General features: G+C 42.8%; 1 protein-coding gene across 1 annotated transcript in view; it reads left to right on the top strand.

Annotated features, from left to right (window-relative positions):
* Nucleotides 1-5,658: 5,658 nt before the first annotated feature.
* LOC146854125 (interferon-induced protein with tetratricopeptide repeats 5-like) overlaps nucleotides 5,659-16,317 on the top strand; it is a 48,282-nt gene continuing 37,623 nt past the window's right edge. The window contains exon 1 of the mRNA XM_085651897.1: nucleotides 5,659-5,726. The gene's annotated coding sequence lies outside the window, so the exon portion shown is untranslated. The remainder of the gene's footprint in view (nucleotides 5,727-16,317) is intronic.

The following is a 16,317-nucleotide window of genomic DNA, read 5'->3' as shown; positions in this document are numbered from 1 at the left end:
GATTTTGTGTGTATGTTAGGTGGATATGTAGAAAGTGTGTAGTAGTAAGACTCCTTGTGTGGGAAAAGTCAGTACTTGGACTAGTGGGATGCATTTTGTATGACATGAAGGAGAGTAGATACAGCTTCCCTACACATAGGCAGTGTATTGGTTGCATCCTTGTGGATGGATGGTGGAGACCCTGAACTGAAGTAAGTGAGAATGGATAAAAGGCTACCCAAAGAAATTGTGTGAGGTCCTTTTTAGCAAATGGATCCAGATTAGTTTTTCCTCTGTGAGGACGTAGTGTAGATGTTGAGGGATAAGTCAGAGATTTCTCTTATTAAAGATGACAACGTTTCTGAGCAGGGTGCCCTTGTGTCTGTGGCTGATGCCTGCTCAGGAAGGAGTAGGTGCCTGAGCTTGCTCCCCCTTGCTGTCACGCGCTGCCATGTGCTCTGCAGCTCTCCTGACTCTGCCAAACATTCCACTGCTGCCCACATTCAGCAGGGTCAGTCCATGCTCCTGCACTGCGCTTTTGCCCTTTCTACTTTTGCCTTGTTGTACTGTTGTCAATCTTGCCTCTATCTGCCTTGCTACTTTGCATCTGTCTTTTTGTCCTTTTTGCCTTGTTATACTGTTGTAAATCATGTCGCTATCTGCCTTGATACTTTGTATATGTTGGTCCAGCATTTGTACTTTTTATCTGTGTTCTACTGCTGTCACTCTTGCCCTGCTGCTAATATCTTCCTTGCTACTTTGCTTCTGTTGTCCTAGCTTTTTGTTTCCTTTCAGCCTTTCTGTATTGCTGTCAGCCTCGCTGCTCACTCTTTTCCTACTCAGGATCATGCTCGGACCCTTGTCCCCACCACATTCTTAACCTCAGAAGCTAGAAGACCAGCTGCGAGCTCACCTCTATTCTCAAGGCATTGATCACTACAGCCACCTTCCCCGAATAATGGAAGCCCGCAGAGGTCAGACCTGTTCCCAAGAAGCCATCCACTGACCCCCAACAAGCTCAATAATTACTGCCCCATCTACCTGCTCCCTTTATCCACTAAAGTCCCCAAACAGGCCATCAACCACCAACTCACAGAACACCTGGAGCACAACAGCCTGCTGGACACCTCCCAATCTGGATTGAACATGAACCACAGCATAGAAACAGCCCTCATCACCACCACAAATGACATTAGAACTCTCCTCAATCGATGAGAATCACCTGGCCTGATCTTTCTCAATCTCTTTGGAGCTTTGAACACCATGTCCTACCACAAGTCTCATCAAGAGGCTTCACCGCATTGAAATCCTAAGGGGATACCCTCAAGTGATTCACCTCCTTCCTCACTGGAAGAACACAGAACATCCACCTATCTCCTTTCACTTTGGAACCCAAGAGCATCATCGTCGGCATCCATCAAAGTTCATTCCCCAACCCCACTGTTTTTAACACTTACGTGACCCCCGACCAACATTGTCAGAACCCAGGGACTGAACATCATTTCTTACGCAGACGACACACAGCTCATTCTCTTGCTATCTGAGGACCCCTCCACTACCAGAGCAAACTTCCACAGGTGCATGATGAGAATCACTGATTGGATGAGGAACAACTGCTTGAAACTCAACACTGACAAGATTGATATGTTGATCTTCAAGAGCAACAACTCCCCATTGAATAACTCTTGGTGGGCCTCTGAACTAGGACCATCACCCACATCGAATGACCATGCCCGCAACCTTGGCATCATCCTTAATGGCAAACTCACCAAGAAAAGCCAGATCAACTCAGTCTTGTCCACCTGCTTCCTCACTCTTTGCATCCTCCTGAAAATCTTCAAATGGCTCACCATCAGGACCAGATGTACCGTCATCCAAGCCCTTATCGCCACCCGGTTGCACTGCAGCAACGCACTCTATGTTGGAATCACCAAGCACCTACTGAAGAGATTGCAGACTATTCAGGATACTGAAGCCAGCCTCATCCTTTATCTCCCTAAGTAGTCCCACACCATCCCCCACATCAAGAGCCTCCACTGGCTCCCCACCCAGAAGAAGTGCCAATTCAAGATGCTTATCCATGCCTACAAAGCCCTACACAATCAAGGACCTGTGTACATTCACCGTTGCCTCAACTTCCACCTACCCACCAGGCACAAGCGCTCTATCTCCCGCTTCCTCGCCTACACACCCACATCCGCCGAAGCACCAGTGGAGGATGCTCCTTCTCCTACCTCACTGTCACGGACCGGAATGGTCTTCCCCTGCACCTCAAGACCTCTCCCTCTCTCTCAGAGTTCAGGAAGGGACTCAAGACCTGGCCGTTCAACTGAAGATCCTGCAACATCAGACCTCAGAACCTGGACACCCTGGTGGTTGATTAGCCATGCTTTCTAAATCCTATTGATTGATTGACTTATTGAAGCCAGTCAGGTGCTCGGATCATATGGCTTCATTGCGCCCTTGTTTTGGATACTCCTGCATGGAGCCATCACTATTGCTACTGCTGTGGAAGCCATCTCCTAACACAAATGCTGTGACTTAGCTATATATTTTGAAGAGAATCACCCTATAGCAGTTCTGAAACCTCAATAGCGGATCAACATCCGGTCTGGAAAATCAGTATTAAAGTGGAACTGTGAAAGGATTGATCCGTAGGTCACAAGAATGGAGGTAACTAAATGCCTTCTGGATATTTAGTGTTTTTTTCTTACAATATTTGTCATGAAGTCAATGAATTAAAATCTCTATGAGTTTCATTTCGTGTGTCTTTGATGCTTATATGTCTTTTTCTAATTTACTGGGGAAATGCATTCATATTCCAATGACATTCAGTTCAATTAATTATTTGAATATGGCTCCTAGAAGGAATACTTCCTCTGATGGCCCAACATAGTAGGGACCATCAAAGGAAGGACTTTATACCATCTACCCTTTTAAAAGTAACACTTGGATGATGTGAGGGACTGGAAATAAATAACGACACATTCACCTTAGGAAAGAACTCCCAGTGTGTGGGACTATTAATTTTTTTGGTTAAAAAAAAAAAAAACTCCTGCTTTGGGGGTTAATTTTTTAAAGACAAAACATTTTTTAAAGGGCTGCTGTCCAGCTGTCATGTCTGACAGTAATGTCCTTCAAACGTTTCATGCATACACAGGAACAGACATGACAAGAGTTCCTGTCAATGCAGAGATTTGTAAACAGGGCTAGCGGACAACTCTAAATTTATTGGGATGGAGGTCCGTTAGGATGACCGAGGTATTGCTCTCTGCCATTCTTATGGAGTTAACTCCATCTTGAAACTCTAAATCAGGAACATAGTTTTATTTCCCTCTGTCATGAGATTGGAATAAAGCCTTTCATTTATATTGTGTTGGTCACTTAATAAGGGGCCCTGTGCAATTGTTTTCATTTTGATAAAATCACTCTAAATATTAGATGGCACTATGTTGTTGGAATACAACATTTCCATTTCTTGTTTTTTTCTTTTACAAATCATTGTTTTTAGGTGCTTTAGTCTGATTTGTTTAATTGAACTGAACCAGAACTCATAATTTCAGAATGCACTGATTTGCTGCAGACAAAGAGGTGTTCTTATAACGTGGAGCCTTCTGGTAATCCTATATCTGACCCTAATAAATTCCCATGGCTTTGTGAGTAAGATTAAGTACATAGCTTTAGAAGAGTAAGAAGCCTTAACTAATTTAGCAAAGGTTCTAATCATCTTTATCATTAGTCACTACTACTGGTAAACATAAAGGAATAGAAGTATTTGTGGCGCAAAAGACAACTCCATAAAGAGCCTTCCAAGTCGCTATGTCTTCACCGATGGTGTGCTGGAGTTGCATTTTGTGCCATATCTGTCAAAATACCTTAGAAACATTCAAACATTTAGGACTTTTAAACCTATAACTTAGTGCCTGCATCTAAGTTAGTTTTCGCACTAAGGGCCTCGTGTCACAAAATCACATGGTTTCGGAAAACAAAAGTGCTTATCATTATGTACAAAACCCTTTTTATGATTTGGAAAATTATTTTGACTAGTAAAGGAACATTTGCAATTGTATCTGAATTGCAAATAGGAGAGTTCATGAAAGGGGTTTCATCCCACCCCTTTCCAAATGGAAAAGGATTTTTTTTATAGTGTGTGATTGCAATTGGTGTTGCAAACCACTGATGAACTGATGATCCTCGAGTTGGGGTGGTAACTGATTTACAAAGAAGATGGGGTCTACTTAGGACCCCTTTTACTTTTGCAATCAGTTTAGCAACTTCATGCGGAAGACATTTTCCAAAACTGAAAGATAGTTAAACCAGCACTGGTTCCTTTAAGGACCACAAGCTGCTTTTGAAAAAAATACTTTTCTATTTTGGAATGCAGTTATAGAGATAGTGGCTTGCTGTGCCTTACAGGCCACACCATCTATGTATTTAAAGCCAATCCCAGAAAGTTGCAAATTGGCAACTGACTAATAATTATTAGACACGTTATTTTGCAATCCCGGTTTCGTAGATGGGCTTGTTTGCAAAATACTATTCCATTTGCAAAATGTATCTGTGGAATTTGCGACCACTTATTGAAAATTCAATAGAATTACATCAGGAACTTTCATGAGATGGATGCCAATTGTGTACACTCCTTGTTTGCTGTTAGTACCTGTTGAAATCTGCATAAAGCATAATAATAAATAAAGCTGTTTAGACAACAATCAAATAAGTAGTGAAGCTCTTCTGCTATTTGCATGGCCATTGGCAAAGTTGTGAATACTCTATACTACTTAGCCAGCCACCAGGAGAATAATAAGGGTTATTTTCAAGTTATTTGCAAGGTCACCTGCAATACAGTACATTATTTTTACTATTTAGCCAGCTGCCTGGTCAATATTGAAACTTCTTTGGTACTTGCCAGACTACTGATCAAATAATAAATAATTTCTGTCATTTAGCCAGCAGCCACATACTTACGTTTATTTGCTAGTTGCATGGCTGCTGGCCTAATTGTACATGTTTACCAGCAGCTGAGTAATAAGTGAAGTTTTTGCCCAAATAATACAAAACCTCTGCTATTTAGCCTGTAACCAGGTAAACAGTGAAGTTTCCTTGTAATTTGTGCAGCTGCCAGGCAAACACCGCAAACACAGTGCAGAATCTCTACTGTTGAGCCAGATGTTGGGTTAATAGTGATTCTTTTCTGCTATTTCTTCGGCTGCCGGCCAAATAGTAAATCATTTCTACTATTTGGCCAGCTGCCGGGTAAATAGCCACGACTAACTGAAAATGCAGGCAAATGTCTGCAGCTCTATCATGATAGGCTTTAGTGGCCCAGTGCAGAGCCAGGCACCTGTTTGCGCTTGATGTGTGTAAAGTGAATTCATATAATCTGTTATTATTTTTAGTGATTGCTCTATTTGCAGCTAGTACTGCTCGGAAATTAATTCACTGTACCCAACGCAGGCACATAAAAACAGGCGCTGAACTTTGTCCTTTGGCAGATAAGGGCCCTTGATTTCATATGGTGCACACCTTCAGTTTCTCAGGAATAGAAACCATGAATGCAATCAATTAACCTTGTGACTATGATTTCCACTACTATTGGGACACTTCTATGCAAGTGCCAACTTTGAACCACGGGGAGGAGTCAAGGGGAGGAGTCTGAGACATTCCTATACCTTCAGCAAACACATTTAACAGGTCACAGGCGATGCATCTTACTTCGGTAAAGAATAAAGCGGCTGCAAAACAAGGTAAGCTTCAAAAGTTCCTTTTTAGATAATGTTATCTTGATTATCTTTGCTTGCTTTAGGCCTCTTTCAAATTTGATACTCCACTAGTTTTAGGACTCCAAACCAAGAACGGGAATAGTCAGGAGCATTAAAATCCAGCAAGATCTGGGTAAGCAGCCCAGGCAGGCATCAGGGAATGAATCACAACACAACAAAACAAAGCTGGTATTTTACACATCCACCTTTGTTGACATATAGAGGCTTCGATCAATGTCACCTGGTAAACACCAGGGCAGTGCGAACTAAAAACTATCCATATAACATAGTTTTTCCTGATGCAAGGTCCCAGGTACACAACACAGTTGAAAAAGTGACTTTCCTACGTCTCTCTATGTCTGAATGTCAGCTGCAACATATGCAATGTGCTTTAATGTTCTTAGGAAAACAGAAAATCAGTCATGCTGAACTCCTCCAGGAGCAATCAGTTTTTTTTTTTTTATGTTTGAAAGCTTTATTAGAGAAAAATAAATATTACAATAAGGTGACATCAGCCAATATGAGAACAAAGGCATAAAATGGGATAAAGAAAATAGAAGCAGCTAATATCACAATGAAAAACAAAGCATTTTAAATAATGGGGAGGGAAGGAGGGGAGGGAAGGGAGGAGAGAAGAAAACAAAAACATGGTATTGATCGTAGAAGATGGGTAAGCAATAATAGGAAACACAGTCAATGGCAATCAAAGCGTACAGTAAAAAACCATCATATAAGTAATTGCATGGATTAAAAAGAAGTATGAAGTAGGTCAATACAAAGCTAAGTAATAACAATATTGAGACTGAAAAATATCATGAAGAACTGCAGGCAAGAGTACATGTGTTCAAGGGGGCTTGAAATTATCTGAAGATAGTGGAGAGTAACTCTTTTTGGCGGATTGATCAAGGTATAGAGTAAGAGGTAGCCAGTAAAATTCAACATTTCGGGAGGGTTTACAGGAAGAAGCAAAGGCAACATCAAGTCTGTGTGAGTGACATACAAGATTCCACCAACAATTGAGAGACAATTTGTTCAGAGATTTCCAATTAGAAACAATATGCTGTAATGCCAGAGCCAGCATAAGGTCAAAAAGACCGCAAGAATGTGGGGGGAGGTCTAAATCCACTGAAAGGCTACCAAGAAATACTAAAGAAGGAGAAAATTGAATAGAGAGGTTGAAAATGCGAGAAAGGCGAGAGAATAGCTGAGACCAGAAAATACGAGTTGAGGGGCAAAAGAAGAAGAGGTGGAAAAGATCCGCAGAAGGGGCATTACAGGTCCAACAGTTAGATACAGCATCAGGTTGAAAGCGAGAGATAGAAAGAGGAGAAAGGTATAGTCTGTGGTAAAAGAAAAATAGGGATTGAGTGAGAGAGGCAGTACGGGAAATCTTCAAGGAACGAGCCCATATTTTGTCCCAGAGAGAAGTCGGCCATGAAGAATGTAAGTCTGTCTCCCAGGACAATTCTAATTTTGATTTGAGACGATCTGGATTGGGGGCTGAAAAGTAGCGGTAAATGCTGGAGGCTTTAGGAGTTGTAGAAAGGACAGTAAGGAGAGAGGAAGATGAGGTAGGTAAAGCTACAGAGGGAAGAGAGTAATAACGATCTAGAATGGTTTCCATAAGGATAGAAAATTTCTTTACAAAAGAAGGAGGGCAGTGGAATTGAGACCGAAACGCAGGAAATGAGCAAGGGGATGACCCATCAAAAAGATGACGTATCCAAATGATACCTTTCGCTCTCCAAGAAGGCCATACAATAGGTCGATTGTTAATTAATAGAAGTGAATTGTGCCATATAGGCGATAGTAGGAAGGATTCCTGCGTTACTGAGGCAGAGGAGACTAAAGGGCGCAAAAGAGAAAGAGTATGCTTGAATAAAAGGGGATTAAGGCATGGGGCTTTAGAGGTAAAACGAATTACTTCTTGGAAAGAGTACGGAAGCAGTAATTCCTGTTCAACAGAAAGCCAGAGGGGAGAAAAAGGGGAGGGTTCCTGGGATAACCAGCGGGAAGCCTGTCGAAGGGAAAAGGACTTATGGTAGAGACGAAAGTCTGGAAAGTTGGTACCACCATTAAGTTTAGATTTACGTAAGTTGGAAAGGGATATGCGGGCTTTTTTCTGTTTCCAAAGAAATTTGGACAATGAAGAATCAATGCGACGGAAATAGGAGTTTGGGATACGAAGTGGTAGCATAGATAATAGGTAGATCAAAATAGGGGCAATCATCATTCTGATGGAGTCAAGACGGCCCCACCAGGAAAGAAATAGTGGATTCCAAGAGGTGAGCAATGAGTCTATCCTAGATATGACTGCATTCATGTTGAGTTGAATGGAGGAGGATATAGAGCTAGAAAAAAGAACGCCAAGATATTTAATTTTTGTAGAATTCCAAGCAAAGCCAGTAGCCGTGAAAAAATGGGGGAGGCAAAGTTTGGTTAAAGGAAGAATCTCCGTTTTATCCGAGTTTATTTTGTAACCGGAGACCAAGGAGAATTTCTGAAATTCGTTTAGTAACGCGGGGACTGAGGAAGGCGGGTCAGAAATAAATAAAAGAATGTCGTCAGCATATGCAGACAATTTAAGGTGACGTTTTCCGTACGGGAATCCAGAGATAGATGAATTATTGCGTATGGAGGTAAGGAAAGGTTCAAGCGCTAAAATAAATAGAAGAGGTGATAAGGGACAGCCCTGACGAACACCACGTCGAAGTGTGAATGGGGAAGTGAGTTGACCATTAACAAGAACAGACGCCTTGGGCATAGAATATATCAAAGAAATATAAGAGATGAATTTAGGGTTAAAGCCGTGCCATTTTAAGGAGGCCAGAAGAAAAGACCAGTCAACCCGGTCAAAGGCTTTCTCAGCATCTACTGAAATGGCTGCAAGGGGAATCGATAGTGAAGGGGCTTTACTTAAAACATTAAGGAAGAGTCTGGAATTATCCGAGGTCAAGCGGCCCTTGACAAAGCCGCATTGTTCTTTCCCTATAAGGTGTGGTAGGAGCGGGTCAAGGCGAAGAGCTAATAGTTTCGCAAAGATTTTATAGTCAACATTAACTAGAGATATAGGTCGATAATTTTTGCAAAACTTAGGGTCTCTACCATCTTTAGGGATAAGGCATATGGTAGCGTCTTGAAAAGAGCCTTGGGCTGATCCAGTAGAACAAAAAGACTGAAATAGAGATAGAAGGTGAGGTAAAAGAAGGTCTGAGAAATGTAGGTAGAATTCAACTGGGAAGCCGTCAGGTCCTGGAGTTTTCCCTTTAGTGAGGGAGGATAGAGCAGAGGACAGTTCCGAAATCGTAAGATCAGAGTCAACAGCCGAAATATTAAGGTGGGAAGTATCTGGTTGAGGTATGTTGTCAAAGTAGGATTGAATGAGCTCTGGGGTGGGAGGGTTTTCCGGAGTATATAAAGTTTCATAAAAAGAGTGGAATTGTTCCAAAATTTCCGCATTGGTATGAAGAAGTACATTAGATGGGGAATAAATAGAATCAATATTAGTACGTTCTTTACGAGATTTTAAATAGTTGGCTAACAGTTTACCTGATTTATTTCGACCTCCATAAAATCGCGCGCTGCTCCGGAGAAGAAAAGAGGAGGCAGAGTCTGTGGTAAGTTTGTTAAAGGCAATCTTAGCCTTAAACAATTCAGGAGACATAATCTTATCGGAGGAAGTATAGAATTGATGTTCCAGAGATTTAATATGTGCAAGGGTGACTTTACGTTTTTGAAGGAATTTTTTCTTTTTTTTTGAGACAAAATCAATAATAAAACCTCGGGCTGTGGCCTTGAAGGAATCCCAAAGAATATGAGGTGGGGTATCAGGCGTAGAGTTAAGATGAAAAAATTCAGAGGCAAAGGCACGAAAAGAGGAGGAAAAAAGAGGATCAGTAAGAAGAGAAGGATTGAAGCGCCAGCGAGAAGATTTAGGAGTAGGAGGAAGAAGGTCAAAAACAGTAATAGTAGGAGCATGGTCAGAGATAACAATCGGTTCAATAGAAGAAGAAATAAGATGTTGAGAAAGAGATGAAGAGAGAAAGATATAATCCAAGCGGGAGAAGGAAGCATGAGGAGGAGAGAAGAAGGAGAAATCCATAACGTCTGGGTGAGTGAGCCTCCATGAGTCTACAAGGTGAGTTTGGGTAATAGTGTCAAGGAATTGTTTATGTGGTTTATGAGAGGAAAAACGAACAGAGGATCTTCGGTCTAAAAATGGGTCAATGATCTGGTTACAATCTCCACCCAATAGAAAGGCATCATCTTTATGCTGAATACATTTTGCTGTAATGGAAGGCCAGAAAGAGGAGTCAAAACATGTGGGACCGTAAACATTGAATATCGTAAGTGGGATATTGTTAATTAGTAGTTTAGCTAAGACCCAGCGTCCCTCGTCATCCTTTTCTTCTAGAACTACTTTACACTGGAGTCGCTTATGAATCAAAATGGCTACTCCATTCTTTTTCTGAGAAGCAGGTGAAAATAAAACAGTTCCAACCCATAGTCGCTTTAGCTTTAAAGATTCGATGTCAGATAGGTGAGTTTCTTGGATAAGGGCGATATCTGGATTGTAAGAGGAAAGGTGGGAGAGTACTCTTTGCCTTTTGATAGGGTGATTAAATCCTTTCACATTCCATGAAACAACTTTGAAGGTGAAAGCTTACTAAGTTGATCTAAATCAAGAATTGCAAAAGCATACTGTACATGCAATAATAATTCAAACTGTATAGAAGTATTAACCGTAAAACTCTTCAAGAAGAAAGAAGGAAGAACAGGTAGAAAAGGAAGAAGAAAAAGGAAAAGGGAGGAGGAGAGGGATGGGAGAAGGGAAGGGAGATCAGTGGGGAAGGAAGAAGGAAGAAAAGAGAGAATGCATAGAAGACAGTACAAATCCAGAAGGATGACTGTATTAAACATACCTGAAAGAGAAAAAATACACATAGGGAAGGTGGGGAGGTGGTGATGCTTTACAAGACGTACGGACCAGGATCAGGAGGAAAACCACATCGAGACCGCACAAAGGAACATGGAATGGGACAAGGTGTTGAGAGGAGTATCCGATACATATCCGTCTGGGGAAGAAAAAAGGGAAAAATGTTAACCTAAATAACATGTAGACGTAAAAACAGTAGTCCAGAAAGTAGAAAAAGGAAATATAAGGATATATAGGAGATGCCAGAAACAGATAAAGGAGAGAAGAGATACAAAAAGAGAGTGTAAAAACTGAGATGGGAAGTAAGGAGAATACATGAAGTCAAAGACAAGCCATTAGGAAGACAAACAAGTTAAACGATAAAAATCCAATTCAGCCACTGGTCGAAGCAGAAGAGGAGGCGTCCATCCCTTCCTCACGGTGTAGAAGAAGAAAGTTCCTTAATTCTCCAGGTTCCTGAAATGACCAAGTCTTTTCTCGATAGGTGACTCTGAGAGTACAAGGATGAAACAAGCCATATCTTGCTCCTAAGGCGCGCAGAGAGGGACGCATAGCCAGAAATTCTTTACGTCTGGAGGCAGTGACGTTAGAGACATCCTGAGATAGATATACTCGTTGACCTTGCCAAGACACTTGTTTTTTACTCCTCGCAGCTGAGAGAATCAGTAAAAGATCTGTGTATTTCAGAAATAAAATGATGACTCCACGAGGTTTTGAAGAGGAGCCCGTTCTGGCACCTAGTCTATGGGCTCTTTGTATACTAATGGAGGTGGAAGGTGGTAGGTCCAGAAGTTTCGGCAAGAAAGTGGTGAAGAAAGTTACTGGATTATCTCCCTCAAGATTTTCCGGCAGATTGTAAATACGGAGGTTATTCCTCCTATTTCGATTTTCCAAATCCTCTGTATGCTTTTGGAGTGAGAGGACCGTTTTTTCTAAAGAGTCTATACGTTGTGTGTTGGACTGAACTTCAGGAAGGTGCTGTTCAACAGTAGAAAGACGGGCATCCATATTTTCCCATTTATCCTTTAAAAGCTGCATATCTGAACTCGTTTTTTCAATAAATGGGCGCAGCGCACGCAATTCCTCTAGAATTTGGTCAGTAGAAGAATGTGAAGGATTGTCTTCTGGGGTAGGAGAATTTTGCTTGAGGCGCTTGCCCGCCGGAGCGGGTGGGGAGGACTTACTGGTGTTAGTATGAGCCAATGATGATTTTGGGGTCGTCATTTTCGCAGATGCAGTGGCTCTATTTGTATCAGATGAAGATGCTCCTGAAGTACTCCCCGATGGTGTGAAGACAAATTTAGGTTTGCGTAAGTTGACCATAGAAGGAAATGAACGTGCGACAATATAGTCTCAATTCCCTGTGAGGCGACTAAAGGTGCATGTGAAATGTTCCATAAATATCTCCAAAGAGAGGGTGAAGCACCAAGACGTAACTCAGTGGAAAAGGCGACAGGGAATTAGATTGTGCTAAATAACGAGTACAAAAAGGGGAGGATGACTAAAAAGGAAGCACAGGAAGGAGCATCCTGAAGTAGCTGAGGCACAGGAGAAACGGGCAGAAAGTCTCAGAGAACATTGATGCCATAGCGTCATGAGGAAGAAATTTAGGCTAAAAAGTATTTCAGAGCAGTGAGCATGTTAGGGCGGGAAACATCCAGTTGTCAGGGGTGAAGCGCCGTTTGGACGTCTCCTCTAATGTGGAGGAGGAGAGAAAAAATGCAGCAAAGGCGTCTTGCGCAATATATATAAATCTCACCCCTGAAATGAAGTCGGTGTCTGAAAGTTCATTGGTGTCCAGTGACACATCGTGTAATGACAGCTCCTGTCAGCAGAGGCTCCGATGTTCGGAAGAGCTTCAAAATGGCGGCTCCGTGAGGGGCAGGGAATTCATCGCGGAGAAGGGCGAAAACGGCTCCACCAGCGGTGAAAAGCTGCTCCGCTGATTCCGTAAATGTTCCGCCAGCCAAATCCGGCGACGGTGCTCAATAGCGGTCCCGTTTACATCGGGAAAAATACGCCGTGAGGTGATCGATGCGGCGGAGCTCCGTACCTAGTCAGCCATCTTGCGCGGCATCCAAGCCACGCCCCCCAGGAGCAATCAGTTTAATAAGGAAATGTTAACTCTCGTGCAGACTTAGGCTGCACTCATACCTCACAACTAGCACCTTCATAAAACAAAGCACAAGTCAGAAGTGTGCACTTATTAGCTTCTGCTGTGCTGCCTGCAGTTCATGGATTAAGAAAGAAAATTGTCAGTTATAAGTATCACAGTTTAATTATTCTGGGATACTCTGATACAATATAGTGTTTGATATGGCTCTTGCAGTGGGGGTGGTTATAATATAGTTGTCACACGTGGAATGCATATAAAGCGCAGCAGCCAGACTCACACTCAAGCTCCAACCTTTCACACACATCATCTCAGACCTCCAAGAGCTCCACTGTCTCCTCGTCCCCAAACAAATAATTTTCACACTTTTCACCAACAGTTATAAAGTCGTGCATAATCGAGGTCTCTTTTACCTTAACAACGGCATCAATTTCCAATACCCCACTAGAAACCTATGTTCTGCTGTCCTTCTGCTCACTGACATACTCTGAATCCACAGAGGCTATACCTTCTCGTACCTCACACCCAAACAATAGCCTGGAACAACCTCCCCCTCAAGCTCCCCCTACACATCAGAGCCATCTCTCCACTCCCTAGATTCCACAAGACACAAGACACTGATGACCAGCCCAGTCCCCTCTCATCTCATGCCTGTATACCCTCAAGAGTGAGCTGTGCACTTTACAAAAAGTCAAAATATAACATGTGAAGATATAGTTCAAAACGATTTGTATGTGTCTTTTCCACCACAGACAATGTAATTGGGATAAACACCCAAAGACAAAACACATTGGCTACAGTTCATATATTGACTGAAAATCTGAAATAAAAAAAAAAACTGCTTAAACCTCTTATGGACTCACTTTGAATCAGTTATTACTAAATAATTACTTCACTGCTGTGAGAAATCAAGACCAGTTTGCAGTGCTCCCCCCCCTTTGCCCCCATTTTGAATACTAGAGGCTGATTTTGTGACTCTGGGTGTGCCCTGGGCTCTGCTAACCAGACCCAGGTCCAGTGCTCTGTGCAAAAGGTACATGGTAATTACATATAATTACAGTTGGAAATTACAACCTACCTGTAAGTCTGTAGTATATGGCAGGACGTTTAGAGGCCCAGTGGCTTTGATGAACTTAAGTGGGCACACCTGTGATGTCTACTGTCAGTTTAAAGACAGCCCTGCTTTGCAGGCTGCTTTTAAAATTAAATTATATGCAACTTCTACTTTGGAATTAAAGGTACTTCTAAAGTCTTGAACAACTTTATTTTTACATATATATTACCACTAAGGTCTCACTAGGTGCCTCATGGGTGGGGCACTCTGCAACTATAGGCAAGGACGTTTGTTAGACCTGGCACCATTGGCGGGAGTCTCCCTTCCATTTTTCGCTGTGTCTTTGCCATTCAGGGCCACAGTGCGAATGCTCCCTGTGTAAAGGCCAGAATGGGAGGTTTGGCTATTACATTCTATAGTCCTAACTGGCCCACAGAACATGGTAGAAAAACGAATTTAGTATGCCTGAGCTCAGAATATTAAAACACATCTTTTAGTGAAGTTTATTTTTATATTTTGTGTTTGAAAATACCACTTTTAGAAAGTAGGTATTTTCTTGTCTAAGCCTTCAAGTGTGCTCTGCTGTTATGTGTATTGGCTGTCTGGTTGGCTGTCTGGTTTTGGAGGGACACAGCAGGCTGAGTCAGACCTTGGTTGAATAGAGGGATCTGTATTGGAGTATGGGGAGGGGTAGCTCCTGGACCTGACTAGGGTTGTGCCTGGCAAGGTGAATGCTGGCTCCACCTCCCACTGTGCATCTGATGACAGACCCCCTCTTTCTGAGAGGAAGGATGCAGCCTGGTAAACAAAGAACTGGTTCTGGCTGGGTTCAGTGACTAGTAGCTTCTGAGAACAAAGACTTTTGGGGTATAAATATCTGTGCCCATACCCCTACAAATTGCATTGCTCCTGGACAACAAGAAGAACCTCTGTCCGTGTAACTGAAGGAATCTGCAGGAGAAGGACTGTCCCTGTGCTTGTGCTGGTTCTTGGACTGGCCTGCAGTGGTTACTACTGGACTTGGAAGAAGAGGAAAAGGACTTTGAAGGCTAGAAGAGAGCTAGCCTCCTGCAGGAGTCTCAGGCACATCAGACTCCACCACCAGCCTCCTGTTTCTTCCCAGCGAGGATTTCTAAGTGCAGGTGAGGCTCCTGTGAGTTCCAGGGCCTCTAGTTCTACTGTGGAGAAGAGAGTGCTGAAAATCGTCGCTAACTCCCGTTAGCGAGCCGCTGCAGCTGGAGAGCGTGAGGAAAATCGTCGCTTTGCTGCCGCCGAGTGCTCGCTACCGGAGATCATCACATCACCTGTCTGCGGGCCTGAAAACGCTCGCTAAGCCCGAAGATTATCGCATTGCATGTTGGTGGGCCTGAAAACGCTAGCTAACCAAAGATCATTGCATCACCTGTCTGCGGGCCTGAAAACGCTCGCTAACCCGAAGATTATCGCATCGCCTGTTAGCAGGCCTCAAAACGCTCGCTAACCAAAGATCATCGTATCGAGTTCATCGCTTCACGACATCGCAGCGCGGACGCCGAGCGTTCGCCATTTTCATCGCATCGCACCAGGATTATCGCTCCCTTGCGGAGCGCAATTTTCTTTCATCGCAACAAGATCGCACACACATCAGGCTCGGTGATTCATCCTCCCTTCGCGGCAAGGATTTTATCGCATCGCCGGCTTAGCGTGCAGAAGTTTGTCACTTTGTCCTGCCCACAGACTAGCGCATCATCCTCCCTTGCGGCAAGGATTCAACGCATCGCTGGTTAGCGGCAGGAAAATCATCGCTACAACTCCTTAGCGACATTTTTGTTGCTTTGCTACAGAATCCAGGTATCTTGTGAGTAAAAGGGTCGTAGAGACCACTGCCTTGAACTGAACACCTCTATGCAATCCTTGAACTATTTTGCAGCCTTTTTAGAGTAACCCTATTTACTAGTATTGCGGATTCTTACTGTTATTGGTCTTGTCTATATATAAAGATACATATTTTTTATAACTACCTGTGTGGCATCCCTATCGGCTCGTGCTACGTTACCACAGGGTTGAGCAGGGGTTATTAAAGGGTGTAGTCTGCTTACTCTGACTTAGGAAGAAGGGTCCCTACTTGGACAGTGGCCAGCCATTGCCAACTAGAGACCCCCATTTCTAACAACGTTATAAAGGATGTTTTATATGCTTTAGTGAGGGAAAGACTGCCAACTTCTTTCCCCCCATTGTATCACATAGGCTCCTTAGGCTAACATGTAAATACTTTAAAACGTAACTATTGATTGGCGGGAGCTCAAAACATACTTCATCTAAACAAAATGATAGTTCAAATAATTCCAAGAACTTGCCAGGGTTAAATTTGTTATAACTATCACAGAAAATAAGTGATAGAACTTGCTTTTCTGATGAGCCAAAACCCAGCCTTCCAGCACGTCTTTTCTGACTGGCCAGCCTCTGCCAGGCTGAGACAACCTGCCTTAATGAG

Source organism: Triturus cristatus, chromosome 4_1, assembly GCF_964204655.1.
Source record: "Triturus cristatus chromosome 4_1, aTriCri1.1, whole genome shotgun sequence".
NCBI lineage: Eukaryota > Metazoa > Chordata > Amphibia > Caudata > Salamandridae > Triturus > Triturus cristatus.
This window is presented reverse-complemented; position numbering and strand designations above follow the sequence as displayed.